The sequence below is a fragment of the Lagenorhynchus albirostris genome, chromosome 13 (genome assembly GCF_949774975.1).
Source record: "Lagenorhynchus albirostris chromosome 13, mLagAlb1.1, whole genome shotgun sequence".
Lineage (NCBI taxonomy): Eukaryota > Metazoa > Chordata > Mammalia > Artiodactyla > Delphinidae > Lagenorhynchus > Lagenorhynchus albirostris.
In genome coordinates, this window is record NC_083107.1 from 42,433,061 (window position 1) to 42,455,864 (window position 22,804).

At 38.6% G+C, this 22,804-nt stretch overlaps 1 long non-coding RNA gene across 1 annotated transcript in view; it reads right to left on the minus strand.

The window, feature by feature from the left end:
• The window catches only part of LOC132531519 (uncharacterized), a 217,514-nt gene that overhangs the window by 168,368 nt on the left and 26,342 nt on the right, over nt 1-22,804 (minus strand). The window lies entirely within an intron of this gene.

Consider the following 22,804-nt stretch of genomic DNA (forward strand, 5'->3'; position numbering starts at 1 on the left):
TGTTTCTTTGATACTGAGCTGCATGAGCTGCTTGTAAACTTTGGAGATTAATCCTTTGTCAGTTGCTTTCTTTGCAAATATTTTCTCCCATTCTGAGGCTTGTGTGTTCTTCTTGTTTACGGTTTCCTTTGCTGTGCAAAAGCTTTTAAGTTTCATTAGGTCCCATTTGTTTATTTTTGTTGTTGTTTCCATTTCTCTAAGAGGTGGGTCAAAAAGGATCTTGCTGTGATTTATGTCAAAGAGTGTTCTGCATATGTTTTCCTGTAAGAGTTTTACAGTGTCTAGCCTTACATTTAGGTTTTTAATCTATTTTGAGTTTATTTTTGTGTATGACGTTAGGGAGTGTTCTAATTTCATTCTTTTACATGTAGCTGTCCAGTTTTACCAGCACCACTTATTGAAGAGACTGTCTTTTCCCCACTGTATATTTTTACCTCCTTTATCAATAATAAAGTGACCATTTGTGCGTGGGTTTATCTCTGGGCATTCTATCCTGTTCCATTGATCCATATTTTTGTTTTTGTGCCAGTACTATACTGTATTGATTACTGTAGCTTTGTAGTACAGTCTGGAGTGAGGGAGACTGTTTCCTCCAGCTCCATTTTTCTTTCTCAAGAGTGCTTTGCCTATTTGGGGTCTTTTGTGTTTCCATACAAATCGTGAAATTTTTTGTTCTAGTTCTGTGAAAAATGCCATTGGTGGTTTGATAGGGATTGCATTGAATATGTAGATTGCTTTGGGTAGTATAGTCATTCTCACAATGTTGATTCTTCCTATCCAAGAACATGGTATGTCTCTCCATCTGTTTGTATTATCTTTGATTTCTTACAGCAGTTTCTGATATTTTTCTGCATACAGGTCTTTTGTCTCCTTAAGTAGATTTATCACTAGGCATTTTATTCTTTTTGTTGCAATGGTAAAAGGGAGTGTTTCCTTAATTTCTCTTTCATATTTTTCATCATTAGTGTATAGAAATGCAAGAGATTTCTGTGTATTAGTTTTGTGTCCTGCTACTATACCAAATACATTGATTAGCTCTAGTTGTTTTCTGGTAGCATCTTTAGGATTCTCTATGTATAGTATCATGTCATCTGCAAACAGTGACAGCTTTACTTCTTCTTTTCCAATTTGGATTCCTTGTATTTCTTTTTCTTCTCTGATTGCCGTGGCTAAAACTTCCAAAACTATGCTGAATAATAGTGGTGAGAGTGGGCAACCTTGTCTTGTTCCTGATCTTAGTGGAAATGGTTTCAGTTTTTCACCACTGACAATGATGTTGGCTGTGGGTTTGTCATATATGGCCTTTATTATGTTGAGGTAAGTTCCCTCTATGCCTACTTTCTGGAAGGTTTTTATCATAAATGGGTGTTGAATTTTGTCAAAAGTTTTTTCTGCGTCTATTGAGATGATCATATGGTTTTTATTCTTCAATTTGTTAATATGATGTATCACTTTGATTGATTTGCATATATTGAAGAATCCTTGCATCCCTTGGATAAATCCCATGTGATCATGGTGTATGATTCTTTTAACATGTTGTTGGATTCTTTTTGCTAGTATTGTGTTGAGGATTTTTGCATCTATATTCATCAGTGATATTGGTCTGTAATTTTCTTTTTTTGTAATATCTTTGTCTGGTTTTGATATAAGGGTGATGGTGGCCTTGTAGAATGAATTTGGGAGTGTTCCTTCCTCTGCAATTTTTTTTTTAGAATTTGAGAAGGATCGGTGTTAGCTGTTGTCTAAATGTTTGATGAAATTCACCTGTGAAGCCATCTGGTCCTGGACTTTTGTTTGTTGGAAGATTTTTAAATCACAGTTTTGATTTCATTACTTGTGATTTATCTGTTTATATTTTCTATTTCTTCCTGGTTCAGTCTTGGAAGGTTATACCTTTCAACAAATTTGTCCATTTCTTCTATGTTGTCCATTTTATTGGCATATAGTTGCCTATAGTAGTCTCTAATGATTTTTTGTATTTCTGCAGTGTGCATTGTAACTTCTCCTTTTTCATTTCTAATTTTACTGATTTGAGTCCTCTTCCTCTTTTTCTTGATGAGTCTGGCTAAAGGTTATCAAATTTGTTTATCTTCTCAAAGAAGCAGTTTTTAGTTTTATTGACCTTTGCTATTGTTTTCTTTGTTTCTATTTCATTTATATTTGCTCTGACCTTTATGATTTCTTTCCTTCTACTAACTTTGGGTTTTGTTTGTTCTTCTTTCTCTAGTTCCTTTAGGTATAAGGTTAGATGCATATTTGAGATTTTACTTGTTTCTTGGCATAGGATGGTATTGCTATAAACTTCCCTCTTAAAACTGCTTTTGCTGTATCCCATAGGTTTTGGATCATCGTGTTTTCACTGTAGTTTGCCTTTAGGTATTTTTTGATTTCTTATTTGATTTCTTCAGTGATCTCTTGGTTATTTAGTAATGTATTGTTTAGTCACCCTGTGTTTGTGTTTTTTACGTTTGTTTTCCCTGTAATTTATTTCTAATCTCATAGCGCTGTGCTCAGAGAAGATGCTTGATATGGAGAGACTTCAAGATGGCAGAGGAGTAAGACGTGGAGATCACCTTCCTCCCCACACATACATCAGAAATACATCTATATGTGGAACAGCTCCTATAGAACACCTACTGAACGTTGGCAGAAGACCTCAGACTTCCCCAAAGGCAAGAAACTCCCCATATACCTGGGTAGGGCAAAAGATAAAAGAAAAAACAGAGACAAAGCATAGGGACGGGGCTTCCCTGGTGGCGTAGTGGTTGAGAGTCCGCCTGCCGATGCAGGGGACATGGGTTCATGCCCCAGTCCTGGAAGATCCCACATGCCACGGAGCAGCTAGGCCTGTGAGTCATGGCCGTTGAGCCTGCACGTCTGGAGCCTGTGCTCCACAACAGGAGAGGCCACAGCAGTGAGAGGCCCACGTACAGCAAAAACAAAAAAGTATAGGGACAGGACCTGCACCTCTGGGAGAAGGCTGTGAAGGAGGGAAAGTTTCCACACACTAGGAAGCCCCTTCACTGCAGAGATGGGGGTGGTGGGGTGGGAGCTTCGGAGCCACAGAGGAGAGCACAGCAACAGGGCTGCAGAGGGCAAAGCGGAGAGATTCCCACACAGAGGATCGGTGCCGACCTGCACTCACCAGCCTGAGAGGCTTCTCTGCCCACCCACCAGAGCGGGTGGGGGCTGGGAGCTGAGGCTCTGGTTTTGGAGGTCAGACCCCAGGAAGAGGACTGGGGTTGGCTGTGTGAACACAGCCTGAAGGGGGCTAGTGTTCCACAGCTAGCCCGGAGGGAATCTGGGAAAAAGTCTGGAACTGCCTAAGAGGCAAGAGACCATTGTTTCAGGGTACGCGAGGAGAGGGGATTCAGAGCACCACTTAAATGAGCTCCAGAGATGGGAGCGAGCTGCAGCTATCAGAGCAGACACCAGAGATGGGCATGAAATGCTGAGGTTGCTGCAGCCTACAAGAAGCCTGTGTGCAAGCACAGATCACTATCCACAACTCGCCTCCCGGGAGCCTGTGCAGCCCACCACTACCAGTGTCCCACGATCCAAGGACATCTTCCCCAGGAAAACACATGGCACGCCTCAGGCTATTGCAATGTCATGCTAGCCTCTGCTACCACAGGATCGCCCCACATTCTGTACCCATCCCTCCCCCATGGCCTGAGTGAGCCAGAGCCCCCTAATCAGCTGCTATTTTAACCCCTTCCTGTCTGAGTGAAGAACAGACACTCTCAAGTGACCTACATGCAGAGGCGGGGCCAAGTCCAAAGCTGAATGCCAGGAGCTGTGCTCACAAAGAGAGAAAGGGAAATCTCCCCCAGAAGCCTCAGGAGCAGTGGATTAAATCTCCACAATCAACTTGATGTACACTGCAATTCTGGAATACCTGAATAGAAAACTAATCATCCCAAAATTGAGGTGGTAGACATAGGGAGCAACTGTAGACGGGGTTTGCTTTCTGCATCTAATATGTTTCCGGTTTTATGTTCATCTTAGTTTAGTATTTATAGTTTATTATCATTGGTAGATTTGTTTATTGATTTTGTTGCTCTCTTCCATTTTTTTAATATATAGATATATATATTTTTTCTCTTTTTGTGAGTGTGTATGTGCATGCTTCTTTGTGTGATTTTGTCTGTATAGCTTTGCTTTCGCATTTGTCCTAGGGTTCTGTCTATCCTTTTTTTTTTACTCTAGTTTTTAGCACTTGTTATCATAGGTGGATATGTTTTTTGGTTTGGTTGATCTCTTCTTTCTTTTTATTACTTTTTAATTTTTAATCCTTTTTAAAATTTTTTATTTTAATAACATTAAAACATTTTGTTTTGTTTTATTTTGTTTTATTCCTTCCTTCTTTCTTTTTTACTCCCTTTTCTTTTGAGCCATTTGGCTGACCAGGTCCTGGTGCTCTGGCTGGGTGTGAGGCCTGTCGCTCTGATGTAAGCTAGCTGAGCTGAATTCAGGACATTGGTTCACCAGAGCCCTCCCAGCTCCACGTAACATCAAACGGCAAAAGCTCTCCCAGAGATCTCCATCTAAATGCTAGGACCCAGCTCCACTCAATGACCAGCAACCTACAGTGCTGGACACCCTATGCCAAACAACTAGCAAGACAGGAAGACAACCCCACCCATTAGCAGAGAGGCTGCCTAAAATTATAATAAGGTCACAGACACCCCAAAACACACCACTGGACATGTTCCTGCCCCCCAGAAAGACAACATCCAGCCTCATCCATCAGAACACAGGCACCAGTCCCCTCCACCAGGAAGTCTTCAAAACCCACCGAATCAACCTCAGCCACTGGGGGCAGACACCAAAAACAACGGGAAGTACAAACTGGCAGCCTGCAAACAGGAGATGCCAAAAACAGTAAGTTAATCAAAATGAGAAGACAGAGAAACAGAAGATGAAAGAGCAAGGCAAAAACCCACCAGACCAAACAAATGAAGAGAAAATAGGCAGTCTACCTGAAAAAGAACTCAGAGTAATGATAGTAAAGATGATTCCATGGAAATACAATGGAGAAAATACAAGAAACGTTTAACAAGGACCTTCAAGAACTAAAAAGCAAACAAACAATGATGAAGAAAACAAATGAAATTAAAATTTCTCTAGGAGGAATCAATAGCAGAATAACTCAGGCAGAAGCACGGGTAAGTGACCTGGAAGATAAAATACTAGAAATAGCTACCACAGAGCAAAATAAAGAAAAAAGAATGAAAAGAATTGAGGACAGCCTCAGAGACCTCTGGGACAACATTAAGCAAACAAACATTCAAATTATAGGGGTCTCAGAAGAAAAGAAAAGAAAGGGAATGAGAAAATATTTGAAGAGATTATAGTTGAAAACTTAAATAATATGGGAAAGGAAATAGTCAATCAAGTCCAGCAAGTGCAGAGAGTCCCATTCAGGATAAATCCAAGGAGAAACACACCAAGACACATAATAATGAAACTGTCAAAAATTAAATACAATGAAAAAATATTAAAGCAGCAAGGGTAAAAGAACAAGTAACATACAAGGGAATCCCTATAAGGTTAACAGCAGAAACACTGCAAGACAGAAAGGAGTGGCAGGACAAATTTAAAGTGATGAAAGGGAAAAACCTACAACCAAGATTACTCTATGCAGCAAGGAGCTCATTCATATTTGACAAGAAATTAAAACCTATACAGACAAGCAAAAGCTAAGAGAATTCAGCACCACCACACCAGCTTTACAACAAATGCTAAAGGAACTTCTCTAGGCAGGAAATACAAGAGAAGGAAAAGACTTACAATAACAAACCCTAAACAATCAAGAAAATGGTAATAGGAACATACATATTGATAATTACCTTAAATGTAAATGGATTAAACACTCCAACCAAAAGACATAGACTGGCTGAATGGATACAAAAACAAGACCTGTATATATGCTGTCTACAAGAGACCCACTTCAGACCTAGGGACACATACACACGGAAAGTGAGGGGATGGAAAAAGATATTCCATGCAAATGGAAATCAAAAGTAAGCTGGAGAAGCAATTCTCATATCAGACAAAAATAGACTTTAAAATAAAGACTATTACAAGAGACAAAGAAGGACCCTGCATAATGATCAAGGGATCAATCCAGGAAGAAGATATAACAATTGTAAATATTTATGCACCCAACATAGGAGCACCTCAATACATAAGGCAAATGATAACAGCCATAAAAGGGGAAATTAAGAGTAAAACAATCATAGTAGGGGAATTTAACACCCCACTTTCACCTATGGACAGACCATCCAAAATGAAAGTAAACAAGGAAAAAAGCCTTAAATGGTACATTAAACAAGATAGCATTAATAGATATATATATATCTAAGACATTCCATCTAAAAACAACAGAGTGCACTTTATTCTCAAGTGCTCATGGGACATTCTCCAGGATAGATCATATCCTGGGTCACAAATCAAGCCTTGGTAAACTTAAGAAAATTGAAATCGTAACAAGTATATTTTCCAACCACAACGCTATGAGACTAGATATCCATACAGGAAAAAATCTGTAAAAGATACAAACACATGAGGCTAAACAATAGACTACTAAATAACCAAGAGATCACTGAAGAAATCAAAGAGGAAATCAAAAAATACCTAGAAACAAATGACAATGAAAACACGATGACCCAAAACCTATGGGATACAGCAAAAGCAGTTCTAAGATGGAAGTTTATAGCAATCCAAACCTACCTCAAGAAACAAGAAACAGCTCAAATAAACAACTTAACCTTACACCTAAAACAATTAGGGAAAGAACAAAAATCCCAAAGTTAGCAGAACAAAAGAAATCATAAAGGTCAGATGTGAAATAAATGAAAAAGAAGTGAATGAAACAATAGCAAAGATCAATAAACTAAAAGCTGGTTCTCTGAGAAAATAAACAAAATTGATAAACCATTAGCCAGACTCATCAAGAAAAAAATGGATAAGACTTCAATCAATAGAATTAGAAATGAAAAAGGAGAAGTAACAACTGACACTGCAGAAATACAAAGGATCATGAGAGATTACTACAAGCAACTATATGCCAATAAAATGGACAACCTGGAAGAAATGGACAAATTCTTAGAAAAGCACAATCTTCCAAGACTGAACCAGGAAGAAATAGAAAATATAAAGAGACCAATCACTAGCACTGAAATTGAGACTATGATTAAAAATCTTCCAACAAACAAAAGCCCAGGACCAGATGGCTTCACAGGCGAATTCTACCAAACATTTAGAAAAGAGCAAACACCTACCTTTCTCAAACTCTTCCAAAATATAGCAGGGGGAGGAATACTCCCAAACTCATTCTACGAGGCCACCATCACCTTGATACCAAAACCAGACAAAGGTGCCACAAAGAAAGAAAACTACAGGCCAATATCACAAAGGTGCCACAAAGAAAGAAAACTACAGGCCAAGAAAAATACAGGCCAAGAAAGAAAAATACAGGCCTAGAATCTGTGCAAAATACCTCAACAAATACTAGCAAACAGAATCCAGCAGACATTAAAAGGATCATACATCATGATCAAGTGGGGTTTATCCCAGGAATGCAAGGATTCTTTAATATATGCAAATCAATCAATGTGATGAATCATATTAACAAATTGAAGGAGAAAAACCGCATGATCATCTCAATAGATGCAGAAAAAGCTTTTGACAAAATTCAACACCCATTGTTGATAAAACCCCTCAGAAAGTAGGCAGAGAGGGATAGTAAAGCCCACATATGACAAATCAACACTGAACATCGTTTTCAATGGTGAAAAACTGAAACCCTTTCCTCTAAGATCAGGAACAAGACAAGGTTGTCTACTCTCAACATTATTATTCAGCATAGTTTTGGAAGTTTTAGCCACAGCAATCAGAGAAGAAAAAAAAAATAAAAGGAATCCAAATCAGAAAAGAAGAAGTAAAACTGTCACTGTTTGCAGATGACATGATACTGTATATACAGTATCCTAAAGATGCTACCAGGAAACTATTAGAGCTAATCAATGAATTTGGTAAAGCAGCAGGATAAAAAATTAATGCACAGAAATCTCTTGCATTCCTATACACTAATGATGAAATATCTAAAAGAGAAATTAAGGAAACACTTCCATTTACCATTGCAACAAAAAGAATAAAATACCTAGGAATAAACCTACCTAAGGAGACAAAAGACCTGTATGCAGAAAACTATAAGACACTGATGAAAGAAATTAAAGATGATATAGATGGAGAGATATGCCATGTTCTTGTATTGGAAGAATCAACATGGTGAAAAAGACTATACTACCCAAAGGAATCTACAGATTCAGTGCCATCCCTATCAAACTACCAATGGAATTTTTCACTGAACTAGAACAAAAAATTTCACAATTTGTATGGAAACACAAAAGACCCCGAATAGCCAAAGCAATCTTGAGAAAGAAAAACAGAGCTGGAGGAATCAGGGTCCCAGACTTCAGACTATACTGCAAAGCTACAGTAATCACAACAGCATGGTAATGGCACCAAAACAGAAGTGTAGATGAATGGAACAGGAGAGAAAGCCCAGAGATAAACCCATGCACATATGGTCACTCTATCTTTGATAAAGGAGGCAAGAATATACAATGGAGAAAAGACAGCCTCTTCAATAAGTGGTGCTGGGAAAACTGGACAGCTACATGTAAGATGAATGAAATTAGAACACTCCTTAACACCACACACAAAAATAAACTCAGAATGGATTAAAGACCTAAATGTAAGGCCCGATACTGCAAAACTCTTAGAGGAAAACATAGGCAGAACACTCTATGACATAAATCACAGCAAGATTCTTTGTGACACACCTCCTAGAGAAATGGAAATAAAAACAAAAATAAACAAATGGGACATAATGAAACTTAAAATCTTTTGCACAGCAGAGGAAAACTTAAACAAGACGAAAAGACAACCCTCAGAATGGGAGAAAATATTTGCAAATGATGCAACTGACAAAGGATTAATCTCCAAAATTTACAAGCAGCTCATGCATCTCAATTTCAAAAAAAACCAAAGAACCCAATCCAAAAATGGGCAGACCTAAATAGACATTTCTCCAAAGAAGATATATAGATTGCTAACAAACACAGGAAAGGATGCTCAACATCACTACTCATTAGAGAAACGCAAATCAAAACTACAATGCGGGGCTTCCCTCGTGGCGCAGTGGTTGAGAGTCCGCCTGCTGATGCAGGGGACACGAATTCATGCCCCGGTCTGGGAAGATCCCACATGCCGCAGAGCAGCTAGTCCCGTGAGCCATGGCCACTGAGCCTGCGCGTCCGGAGCCTGTGCTCCGCAACGGGAGAGGCCACAACAGTGAGGATCCCGCATACCGCAAAAAACAAAACAAAACAAAACACTACAGTGCGGTATCACCTCACAGCAGTCAGAATGGCCATCATCAAGAAATCTACAATAAATGCTGGAGAGGGTGTGGAGAAAAGGGAACCCTCTTGCACTTTTGGTAGGAATGTAAATTGATACAGCCACTATGGAGAACAGCATGGAGGTTCCTTAAAAAATTAAAAATAGAACTACCATATGACCCAGCAATCCCACTACTGGGTATGTACCCTGAGAATACCATAATTCAAAAAGAGTCATGTACCACAGTGTTCATTGCAGCTCTAGTTACAATAGCCAGGACATGGAAGCAACCTAAGTGTCCATCGACAGATGAATGGCTAAAGAAGATGTGGCACCTATATACAATGGAACATTACTCAGCCATAAAAAGAAACGAAATTGAGTTATTTGTAGTCAGGTGGATGGACCTAGAATCTGTCATACAGAGTGAAGTAAGTCAGAAAGAGAAAAACAAATACCGTATGCTGACACATATATATGGAATCTAAAAAAAAAAAAAAGTGGTTCTGAAGAATCTCGGGGCAGGACAGGAATAAAGACACAGACATAGAGAATGGACTTGAGACGTAGGGAGGGGGAAGGTTAAGCTGGGACGAAGTTAGAGAGTGGCATGGACATATATATACTACCAAATGTAAAACAGATTGCTAATGGGAAGCAGTTGCATAGCTCAGTGAGATCAGCTATGTGCTTTGTGACCACCTACAGGGGTGGGATAGGGAGTGTGGGAGGGAGACACAAAAGGGAGGAGATAGGGGGATATATGTATATGTAGAGCTGATTCTCTTTTTTATAAAGCCAAAACTCACACACTATTGTAAAGCAATTATACTCCAATAAAAGTGTTAAAAAAATCTATCTGGTCTATTGTGTCATTTAAAGCTTTTGTTTCCTTATTAACTTTCTGTCTGGATGATCTGTCCATTGGTGTTAATAAGGTGTTAAACTCCCCCACTGTTATTGTGTTACTGTTGATTTCCTCTTATATAGCCATTTGCCTTATGTATTGAGGTGCCCTTATGTTGAGTGCATATATATTTATAATTGCTATATCTTCTTCATGGATGATCCCTTGATCATTATGTAGTGTCCTTCCTTGTTTCTTGTAACATTCTTTATTTTAAAGTCTACTTTATCTGATATGAGTATTGCTACTCCAGCTTTCTTTTCATTTCCATTTGCATGGAATATCTTTTTTCATCCCCTCACTTTCAGTCTGTATATGTCGCAAGGTCTGAAGTGGGTCTCTTGTAGACAGCATAGATCCAGGTCTTGTTTTTGTATCCATTCAGCAAGCCTGTGTCTTTTGGTTGGAGCATTTAATCCATTCACATTTAATGTAATTATTGATATATATGTTTCTATTACCATTTTCTTAATTGTTTTGGGTTTGTTTTAGTAGGTCCTTTTCTTCTCTTGTGTTTCCCACTTAGAGAAGTTCCTTTAGCATCTGTTGTATAGCTGGTTTGGTGGTGCTGAATTCTTTTAGCTTTTGCTTGTCTGTAAAGCTTTTGATTTCTCCAGAGAAATGTGAATGAGATCCTTGATGGGTAGAGTAATCTTGGTTGTAGTTTCTTCCCTTTCATCACTTTAAATATATTGTGCCATTCCCTTCTGGCTTGTAGAGTTTCTGCTGAGAAATCAGCTGTTAACCTTATGGGAGTTCTCTTGTATGTTATTTGTCGTATTTCCTTTGTTGGTTTTAATAATTTTTCTTTGTCTTTAATTTTTGTCAATTTGATTACTATATGTCTTGGCGTGTTTCTCCTTGGGTTTATCCTGCCTGGGACTCTCTGAGCTTCCAGACTTGGGTGGCTCTTTCCTTTTCCATGTTAGGGAAGTTTTTGACTATAATCTCTTCAAATATTTTCTCGGGCCCCTTCTCTCTCTCTTCTCCTTCTGGGACCCCTATAATGTAAATGTTGGTGCATTTAATGTTGTCCCAGTGGTCTCTTAGGCTCTCTTCATTTCTTTTCCCTCTTTTTTCTTTATTCTGTTCCTCAGCAGTGATTTCCACCATTCTGTCTTCCAGGTCACTTATCTGTTCTTCTGCCTCAGTTATTCTGCTATTGATTCCTTCTAGTGTATTTTTCATTTCAGTTATTGTATTGTTCATCTCTGTTTGTTCTTTAATTCTTCTAGGTCTCTGTTAAACATTTCTTGCATCTTCTCGATCTTTGCCTCCATTTTTCTTCCGAGGTCCTGGATCATCTTCGCTATCATTATTCTGAATTCTTTTTCTGGGAGATTGTCTATCTCCACTTCATTTAGTTGTTTTTTCTGAGGTTTTTTCTTATTCCTTCATCTGGCACATAGACCTCTGCCTTTTCATTTTGTCTATTTTTCTGTGAATGTGGTTTTTGTCCCACAGGCTGCAGGATTGTAGTTCTTCTTGCTTCTTCTGTTTGCCCTCTGGTCTCCTTAAGGTCTTTCTGATCCATCAGGTTTTTTAAAAAAGTAAGATATCTCAACAAAATCTATATATTATATTATCATAATTGAGGGTTAAAAAAAGCCAGATTTTCAATTAACCAAAATACAGCATGATTATCATCCAGGAAATTATGGTAGTTCAATTCAGTAATGACTAGAACTTGGGCTAGAGATTTTTCATAGAGAAAATCAAAGCTTTCATAGAGAAAATCAAAATTTTCATAGAGAAAATCAAAAGATTTACAGAACATTACAAAATATGAAGAAATGTTTAAAATATAAATGTTAAGAAAGGTAATAAAACAATATACAAAATCTTGTACATATATAATGTACATGTTCCAAAATAACAATGTTGTCTACATTTGCATATATACTGAGAATAAATATTGGGGAAAGAGAGAAATCAAGACAGAGCAAGGGAGCATATAGAAAAGTCTGGAAAGAAATACAACCAAATGTTAACAGTAGTTGTCTCTTAGAGTGATAATGTTTAAGTTGTTTTTGTTATGGGTGATTTTAATTTACATCTTTATATTTTCCTATTTTTGTAAAATGTCTTCATTGAGCAAATATTACTTCTAAAATCAGAAAAAAAGAAGTACTGTTGTCCAAAAGAGTCATTTGGAAGAAGGAAGCTACAGAATGTTTAGAAACATAACAAATTCATTTTTCAGTGTTAGCAAACTACAGAAAATAAGCTTCTAATTAAGGGTGTAATTTTAAAACCTATTGTCATACTCCTTTAATATACTTCAGAAGAAAAATAAATGCTATTTTGTCTAAAATATAGCTGATTTGTGCATTATTTTTAAATTGCTAGTTATTAGTTAACTCCAACCAATAATTTCTGAATGTTTGAAAGAAGACAAAGTGATAGAAACTCAGCGTGTGTACACAGCAGAACCCCATTTCCTTCACTGATTGGATAGTTCCTCAGAGAAAAGAGAAAATAACTCCTCAATATAGCAAAACTTATATCCAGACTAAGTCTTCACACACAGAGAAGGAAAATAATAACCAGATATACATAGAATTTGCCAGGTATTTAAACCAGCCATCTGGAGATTCAAGACTAAGAATAGGCTTTATTTTCATGTATGTGAATGTGATCAATTGAATCATGATCCATTTTGCATCACACCTTCTCTCCAAGCCAACCATTCAATAAAAAGATGAGGATGACAGCAAAGATGACACTAGTGTCTTTACTGTTCATTCCACAAATGTCTGATGAGTATCTACCAAGTGCAAGGCTATCTTCATTTCTTCAGCAGTATGAAGATAAGACTATCAATTTCAGCTCCCAGGTAGATAGGAGCTGGGCTTTAGCATGGACAAGGGGCAGTGTCCTGGGAGCTTACAGTAGGGGCAGATATGAGGGTCACTTGACCAAGATCTGCAGAGCATAGTGTTAAGCAGAAATAATACAAAAGCCAAAATCAAAGTCAGGCTGACCAAGTGAACTGTCAGTCCAAAGGAGTGTGTAGGCTGAGAGGAGGACTCCTAGTAGGAGTCAATAGGTAGAAACCAAAACAGAGAAGAGGATTCATAGGCTAGGGATAGGTGGAGAAATTTCCTGAGGCAGAGGGCATTCTACATATAGCTTCATAGAGCATGTTCTGCAATGTGGCCTGGAAGAGAGGTGGACAAACACAATCCCTGCCTTCAAGAAAATCACAGCCTAGCCGAAGATGTAAGATCCATTTCATTCTGCACACTTACATGTCAGCTCCACCCAACAGCTCCCTAAGCCTTGAAACATGCCTCAGTCAAACGCTCACTTTGTGTTGTATGAATAGATGATGATAATGAAGATTATGTCAAAGAGACAAAGGAGGCTGTAGATAAAGAGACGAGGCAGGGAAGTGGAATGCTCCAAAGACAAGGTGTCAAGATACCTGGTTCTAGTCCTTGGCTCTACTACTAACAAGGGTTAAGTTGGACAAGTCATCTAAGCTCCAAGTTTCATGAAGGAATTGGAGCAGATAAGATCCCTTTTTTCTTCTTTTTCTTTTTCTCCATAAAATGAATTCATCTTTCTTAAATCAGATTGGAAAGTTCTTTCTGATCCTGCCATTCTTCCAAATGTATTGAATAAATTCAAATATTTTATAACTCTTGGCCCTTTTAAAAATTAACTGCAATTGAAGCATCTGCTTGAACAGAGTTATTTAGGAAAAAAGAAAACACTTAAATCTAAGTAGTATCCTTGCATTATCTCCCTTGTGGATATGTAAACTTTTAACCTCTTACCTTGAATAGAGTTTCCACATTTGCCCTATTTAATCAACGATAAAAGTCAGATATGTCATTCCTTATACTTTATCCGTTAGCAGCATACTGTAGATTCCAACAGAAAGACTGTTTTTCCCTTTCCACGTTCTATAGTGATAAAGAAGTTACTGCTAGTTTATCAAAATAATTTATGCCTTAAAATTCCTCTAAGGGCAGAGACAAAATAATAATGTCCATTCCATTTTAGGTTTTGGTCTCAGCAGTTCCATTGGTATAGGATATGACATACTAAGGAGAAAAAAATCATAAATCAGTTTTAGTAATGCTATTACACATTTTTTTAAAAAATTCTAAATTTCAACATATCAATGTCTTTGATTTTGTTTGAACCACTGCTCCCGAAAAAATTAATTTAAATTTTTTCAAAGAGATTTTAAAACCCGTTTTGTTATCTATAATTGGTATCAAGATACAAGATTAAGTATTCACAAAAGGAAAGATAAGGAGGATTTTCTATTTTAATAAAAAATCCACAACGGGAAGGAAAAAATAATTCAAATAAGGTAAAACAAAATTGGAAAGTAGAACACAGAAAATTCTAAAAGTCAACAAAATATTATGGAAAGATTCCAAACTGGCAAAAGTGGGAGAGTGATGATCCATTTCGTTAAATTACATATTGAAATAAAATTACTAATTTTCAGGGGATATTATTTCTAGTTTCATGCTCCACAATGCAATCATCTTGAAACCCCATCGGCCTTGATTAGCCAAATGAAGTTTCCAGAAAAGCTAATTTTGAAAAAAGGGAGGAAGGAACTTGTTGCTGAAAACAAAATAAAGCTTCACATCTGTGTCCGCATCTGAAGTTGTTCTGTAAGAGCTGATAACTTGTTAGAAAGCAACTTTTTCTTTTTCAAGACAGTGGATTTACATCATACATTTTATCTCTCCAAGGAAATTCTAATTACTCATTCCAATCATTTCTGATTGATTTGCTTTTTATTCATCCAAGGTATTCTCTGCTCTATGATGAAATCAAGCCTTCAATAAAATTCCAAAAATTTGAGAACAATTTACAAGCTCCAGATGACTGAAAGTTTTCTCATGTCCGTTTGGCATTCAGAAGGAGAGTTTCACCAAATATATTCTGAAGAAGAATACATCTGGCACTCACTAAAACAAAGAACTCACCAGTGACATACTTGAGGCAAATTAATATCACATAAATGCAAAGTTGCCAATATTCTTTGAAGCCAAAGCTGCAATCCAACCTCCATGTACTTCAATGAGTCTTCTTCTAGCACAGGCCACCAGCCACATAGGTTAATGTTTGGGGGTGTTTTAGTAATCAATTTAATAAACACATTATCTTCTGTGTAGAAGTTTATAATGGTGTGTGTGTGTGTGTGTGTGTGTGTGTGTGTGTGTGTATTAGAAAAGACTCAGCATGTGCTGAAAGCCCACTTAAATTCATTTTTTCTCTTGGTCTGATGCTGACTCCAATTCAGTAACAAAAGATAAAATAAAAATTAAAGAATTTTAGCACTAAAAGACAATTAGGAACTATCTCTTCCAAGGGCTTGTTTTAATAATGGCAAGTATATCAGAAATCCTTATGTGTATTTACCACAAGAATATTTTCTTGGATAATAATGGTAAACTTAGCTATTCAGAACTATTGAATTTTTAAGCATCAGTATGAAAGCAGCCCAAGAAATAAATAATTTAATCAACATTATTCTTGCAAGACTATGCTACAGGGGCTATCAGTAGTCAGTGATCAAATTTTATCATGTCACTAAGAAATCTAGTATTTAACAAATGAACTCTTTTTATGAAAGGCAAAGACTTATACAGCCAAATATGGCTCAAGCATTGGCTTCTCTTTCAACAGATTCATAAGGGCATATACTTTCACAAACCAACTGGACCCAAATATTGCCTTATTTGGCTACATGGCCAAAAACTGTAGGTTATGTCTGCTATTCATGTCTTGGTCTAGAGGACACCAGGGTTACCCAAGGTTGGGCATAGTTAGCCAACGCCTTAATCAGCTGCTCTTAGAACTGAGCCACACTGATAGGACATCTTTGATTTGGATGTACAGTCGAAAGCAGACAGAGACTTAAAGCACACGCAGGCACTTCCCTGGTGGCGCAGAGGTTAAGAATCACCTACTAATGTAGGGGACATGGGTTTGAACCCTGGTCCGGGAAGATCCCACGTGCCACGGAGCAAATAAGTTCATGCACCACAACTACTGAGCCTGCACTCTAGAGCCTGCGAGCCACAACTACTGAGCCCACATGCCACAACTACTGAAGCCCGCACACCTAGAGCCCATGCTCCACAACAAGAGAAGCCACCGCAACAAGAAGTCCATGCACCACAACGAAGAGTCGCCCCTGCTCGCTGCAACTAGAGAAAGCCCGCACACAGCAACAAAAACCAAACACAGCCAAAAATAAATAAATAAAAGGAATTAAAAAAAAAATCACGATGCATAGTCATTGACATCTGTGAATCTCTTCTGAAATTGTCATTTTCACCCCCCCACCAAACAGATCTTCAAATCTTTAAAATCTCAGATTCCCGTGGGTTCATAGCAATTTAGCAAGGTGAATTTATTGCAATCTCCAGTTGCAGTCCACTCAATCTACATGTCCAGTTTGAATCTGTGTAGTTGTACCACATTGAAGAATCATCCATGTTTCTGTTCTATCCCTGCAATCCTAGATATTCAGTTGGTGGTGGGGAGGGAGTAACATAGAGGAAACTTTAGAGCAGGGGTTCTTGCTACCAGACAGCTTGCTTTAGAACCCCTACTTTGCTGCTCACTACCTATATGACCAGGGCAAGGTACTAAACTGTTCTGTCTCAATTTCCTTTTTAGTAAAATAGGCATAATAATAGTGCTGTTGAATTAACACATGTAGCACTTGCTTCAGTTCCTGACATAGTGTAAGTACTACATACATGTTAACTATTACTATTTATTACCAGTAAGGAAGTACAATTTTATAAGCCACTTGAAATTCAAAAAATTAGGTATCTCAGAGCCATTTATTCAAAAAATACCATTGTCTTAGGGCGCTGCTCAGGGTGGGGTCACAGATTTCCATGACCCAGTCATCAAACTGCAGTAAACTATGTGTCCAGACCCTGATTCCTCTAAATAGCCCATAAACTAGACAGAGTTACACACAAAAATATGAAGCAATTTTTAGCCTTAATAACCTCTTTTATTCTATCATGCAATTAACCCGACTACATGATTTAAGATTAGTCACTGTGATCAATAATAACAACAGCAGCAATAGCTATGTGCAAAGAACCGTACTAAGGGTTTTATGTGCATTTTCTTATTTAATACTCATAAAAATTCTATGAGATAGAAATTATCATTAACCCCATTTCACATGTGAGGAAACTGAGGCCCAAAAAGGGTTAAGTAACTTTCCCAAGTTCACACAGTCAGTGAGTGGCACAGCAGGACTTGAACCCAGGCTCTCCGGATCCAAGCCCTACACTACACTAACCCCTCATTGGGGGTTATCTTAGGGTGTGTCCATCATTCCTGAACCAATCACTGTGTCTACAGATTTGATGTTGATTGGCAGAGACTGAGCCACATGCTCACCAAAAAGTCACAGGAAAAATAAGCTCCATACAAATTGTATGAAGTGGGAGTACTCAAGGCCAAACTGTGGTGTCTAGATTCAAAGATAGTAAGAATAAGCCGGCAAAGGATACAGCAGTCCCCAATTACCCATGGTTTTGCTTCCCACAGTTTCAGTCACCCAAGGTCAACCACGGTCTGAACATATATGGAAAATTCCAGAAATAAATAACTCATAAGTGTTAAATTGCTGTACCATTCTGAGTATCATGATAAAATCTTGACTCATCCTGCTCCACCCCACCAGGGGTCCCCAACCATTGACATCATCTGCCTACATCCAATCATAGACATCATCGTGGTTCGATGATCCAGGATCACCAGAAGCAGATGATTCTCCTTCTGACTTATTGTCAGAATGTCAATAGTAGCCTAACACTAAGTCACAATGCCTATTGTCATTCACGTCACTTCATCTCATCATGTGAGCATTTTATCACCTTACATTATCACAAGAAGAAGGGTGAATACAGCACAATAAGATATTTTGAGAGACAGACTACATTCACATAACTTTTATTATAGTATATTGTTATAATTGTTCTATTTTATTATTAGTTATTGTTGTTAATCTCTTACTGTGCCTAATTTATAAATTAAACTTTATCATAGGTATGTATGTATAAGAAAAAACATAGTATATATAGGGTTCAGTACTATCCATAGTTTCAGCATCCACTGGGGGCCTTGGAACATACACCCCGTGAATAAGAGGGAACGACTATATAAATGAAATAAAAGCTCAGGGTGGATGCCCCAGCTCCTGGCCTGCCGTGTAGCTCACAGAGACAAACCTAAATCTAGAAGTCCTTACAGCCCGTGTAGAATGGGCTGTCTTCCAGTCAGAGAAACCTGGAATCGCAGGCTCAGTGCCCTTCGTATCCTCAGGCTCGTCGGCACACAGAAACAACTTAAACCACTACAGAAGACAATAATTCTGCCACATCACCAGACCTAATAGCCAGGTTCTGGACTTTGACATTCTTGTTTTACTGACACTGGGCCATTTCTCCTTTTTTTTGGACTTAGGAGTTTTTCCTTTGTGTACACTTAGGGGCATTCTATGGGCAAAACTGGTCATGGCCTACCACTATAAGGGAATAGATGATGAACAGGCAAAAGCAATGTGATAAATACAGGAAAGTAGAATGTGATAACAACAGGCAAGTATCAATACAATATAATAACTACAAATAAATGTTGTTACCCAGGTCAATGTGTGTGCAGAACTGACTCAAAGAAGTTGAGCAACTGCCATGGTTCCCCAGCTAGAGCATGGCAAAAGTCCAGGCAAGAACTCCTGAGTCCTATCCTATTTTCTTTCTGCCACATCTTTTCTGTACACTTTTTTTTTTTTTTTTTTTTTTGCGGTACGCGGGCCTCTCACTGTTGTGGCCTCTCCCTGTTGCGGAGCACAGGCTCCGGACGCGCAGGCTCAGCGGCCATGGCTCACGGGCCCAGCCGCTCTGTGGCATCTTCCCGGACCGGGGCATGAACCCGTGTCCCCTGCATCGGCAGGCGGACTCTCAACCACTACGCCACCAGGGAAGCCCCTGTACACTTTTTTATTTATTTATTTTGGCTGCACTGCACAGCTTTCAGGGATCATAGTTCCCCCACCAGGGATCAAACCTGGGCCCTGGCAATGAAAGCACCAAGTCTTAACCACTGGACCACCAGGGAATTCCCTTCTCTATACCTTTAAGTTTGCCTAGGACTGAGGGCTTTCCCAGGACACACAACTTTCAGTGCAAAAACTGGAAGAGTCCTGGGCAAAGTGGGATAAGTTGATCACCCCACCATTAATCCCTACGTTAAATGTTCCATCTTCACTGCTTTCTTACTGAATTCATTTTTTCACAGATTTCACTTTCCAGTTGCCCACACCCAATAAAATATTATTAACCAGGTTTTAACTGCAAGACCTGTGGCTCCATGACTCAGTTAATTAAAGACCCTTGTGGATCCTTGAGACTTCTAATTATTTTCAGGGATTTTTTAAAAAAGGGAAATAGTAAAGAAAACATAATAATATAAGTTTTTCTTTGTGATACATATAGTATAATAGCTGGCAAACTGGGAAATAGAGGGCTCCTTTATAAAAGTTGATCACTGGTTATTTGACAAATGCTGTGAAGAGAAGCCAGAGTTGTCTTCCTGAGGTAGTGACTATTAAAGGAAGATCTGAAGTCTTAAATCTTTGAAAATCACAAACACACACACAAAGGTAAGGGGATGGAGGGGGACCCAGAAGCTGATCCAAGAAGAAGTGGTTGGAATGTTCAGCTTGCCCCAGGACAGAAAGCCTGGGAATCTCTCCCAACAGCCTCTCCCAAGTGGCAGCCAAGGCCTGCCACTCTGGGGTGCAGGACACAGGTACAACACATCACAAGAGCCAGAGCCCCCAGAGTAGGAGGCTTCCTCACGCTAGCAGCAAGACATCTTCCGCTCCAAGTAACTGAACACCTGACTCAAACTGGCTTGCGCCATAAGGAAATACATTACACCTCACAAAACTGGGGTGCAGAGGCAGGACAGAGTTCGCTTCTGGCTGATTTAGAAGCTCAACAATCAGGGCCACATTATGATTTTCATTGTCCCTGGGCACTTTGGCCTTCACGGGCCCCTTTCTCCATACAAAAATTATATTTTACAAACTGCAATGGTATAAGGACAAATATAATCCAGACTGGACGATATTTATTTTTTCCTTCTGACTTTAAAAATTAAACCTTTCTGGAGAAGCCCTAAAAGTATCATGAGTTCTAGGGTCAGTCGGCCCTCTGAACAATCCCTCAAGATCCAGGCTCTCTCCATGTGATTGGCCATGCGTAGTATGTGTCATCCTTATGCTCAGGCTGGCTTCCCTCCAGGCTGTAATATGGCTGCCAGTGGCAACTGAGGCAAAGGACTCCACTGTTCTCCTCCACTGTGAGCTCAGAAAGCCTTTTACCTAGGAAAGAAATCCTTCCTTTCAGTTCTGATTGGTCAAAGTGGGACAATGGGCTACCCTGAAACAACAGCCAGAAAATGCCATTGCTGATTTCATTACCTTAGACTAGTCAGGAGATACCCTATTGTAAGAAATACCTAAATAATCCTGGGTTATGTTACGATGGAGGAACGGTCTACTACAGCCCATCATATTATATATTGTAATACCTAAGAACAATCATTCACATGTATTTGATATTTGATTGATGAGTTTCTTTCTCAATCCCCACAACCTTAAGTAGAGTGTGTTATCCTACCCATTTTACAGAAGCAGAAACTGAGGTTTATAGAGCTTACAAGATTTGCCCAAGGTAAGATTTTGTAAATAGTACATAAAGAGGACAAAACATAAAACAACAACAACAAAAGTTAGACTTCATCAAAATTTAAAATGTTTGCTCTCAGAAGACAGCATTAAGAAAATGAAGAGGCAAAGCAAAGACTGGGAGAAAATATTCAAAACATATATATCTGACAAAGAACTTGCAGGGAGACTATATTTAAAAAAAAAGAAACTCTTACCACTAATAAGACAAAAAACCAAAAATAAAGAAATGGATGAAAGATTTGAATGGGCTCTTCACAGGAGAAGACATAATGATGGATAATAAGCACATAAAAATGTTCAATATCATTAGATATCAGAGAAACGTAAAATAAAACCACAATGAGATGCCACTTACACACCTGCCATAATGACTAACTTATAAATTACTGACAGTATCACATAGAATTTCACATATTGCTGGTAAGAATGTAAAATGGTACAGTCACTTTGGGAAACATTTTGGCACTTTCTTTTAAAGTTAAACATACCCATACCATATGATCCAGAGGTCCCACTCCTAAGTATTGCCTAAAAGAGAGGAAAACTTCTGTCCACACAAAGATTTCTACATAAATGTCCATGACAGCTTTATTCATAAACAATCCAAATATCCATCAACAGGTGAACAGATAAACATATCCACACAATGTATATCCACACAATGGAATACTAGTCATCAATAAAAACGAATGAACATCTGATACACCTAACAACAAGGATGCATCTCAAAAGCATGCTGAGTGAAGGAAGACAGACACAAAAAAGTCCATACTCTAGGATTCCATTTATATGAACTTCTGCTGAGAAATGGCTGCAGGGGACCGAGGGTATAAGCAAGGAGACCAATTAGGAGGCTGTAGTAATTCGCTTGGAAGATGGTGGTGGCTCAAGCCACCATGGTCGTGAACGAAGTGATGAGAAGTGGTTCAGTTCTGGATACAGTTTGAAGATGGAGCCAACAGAGTTTTCTGAAGAATTGAATGCAGGGTGTGTGAGAAAAACAGAAATCAAGGATGACACTGTGATCTTGGATCTGAGCAAATGGAAAGATAGAATTGCTATTCACTGAGATGGTGAAGCAGGTGGGTAGAGCAGGTTGGGAGAGAGGGTGAGAATCAGCAGACACGTTCAGTTTGAAATAACCATTAGGTGTACAGCTGAAGACAGCAAGTCAGTAGTTGGATGTACAGGAAGAGATCCAGGCTGAGAATAGAAATTTGGGAGTTTTAACTCACTTTTTCTGGGGAAAGGGCTGAAGATAGGTAAAAAGAATTCAAAAAGTAGAAGAAAATGTCTATACAGATCTTTTACTGTACAAAAGCAAAGATCCAACTTTTTAAAGTCTGGAGGTCATTAATGATCGGGAAAACAAACATTTGAATTTTGGTACCAAAATCTTCAGTACTGTTAGCAAAACCCCATGTACTAAAGTAAGGTTCAGGCTCATGAAGCTCCTCTGATCTTGTCCAATATTGCGTGGCTTGCAGCCAAACTGGCAGCGCTGGCGACCCATTGCATACCCCAGAGATATGGAGAGAGGCTTCCATCTGGCAGTCTCTCTCTCTTGCCCTCCCTGCCATCTCCCTGCCCCTCCTCTGGTCTGCAGGGAAGGGGAAGGAGCTGCTGAGGTCAGAGTGAGTACCTTCAGCTTGCATATTGTCTCATTTGTCTCGTTCATGAAACCGTATTTGCTTCAGAAGGCATGACTCTTAATT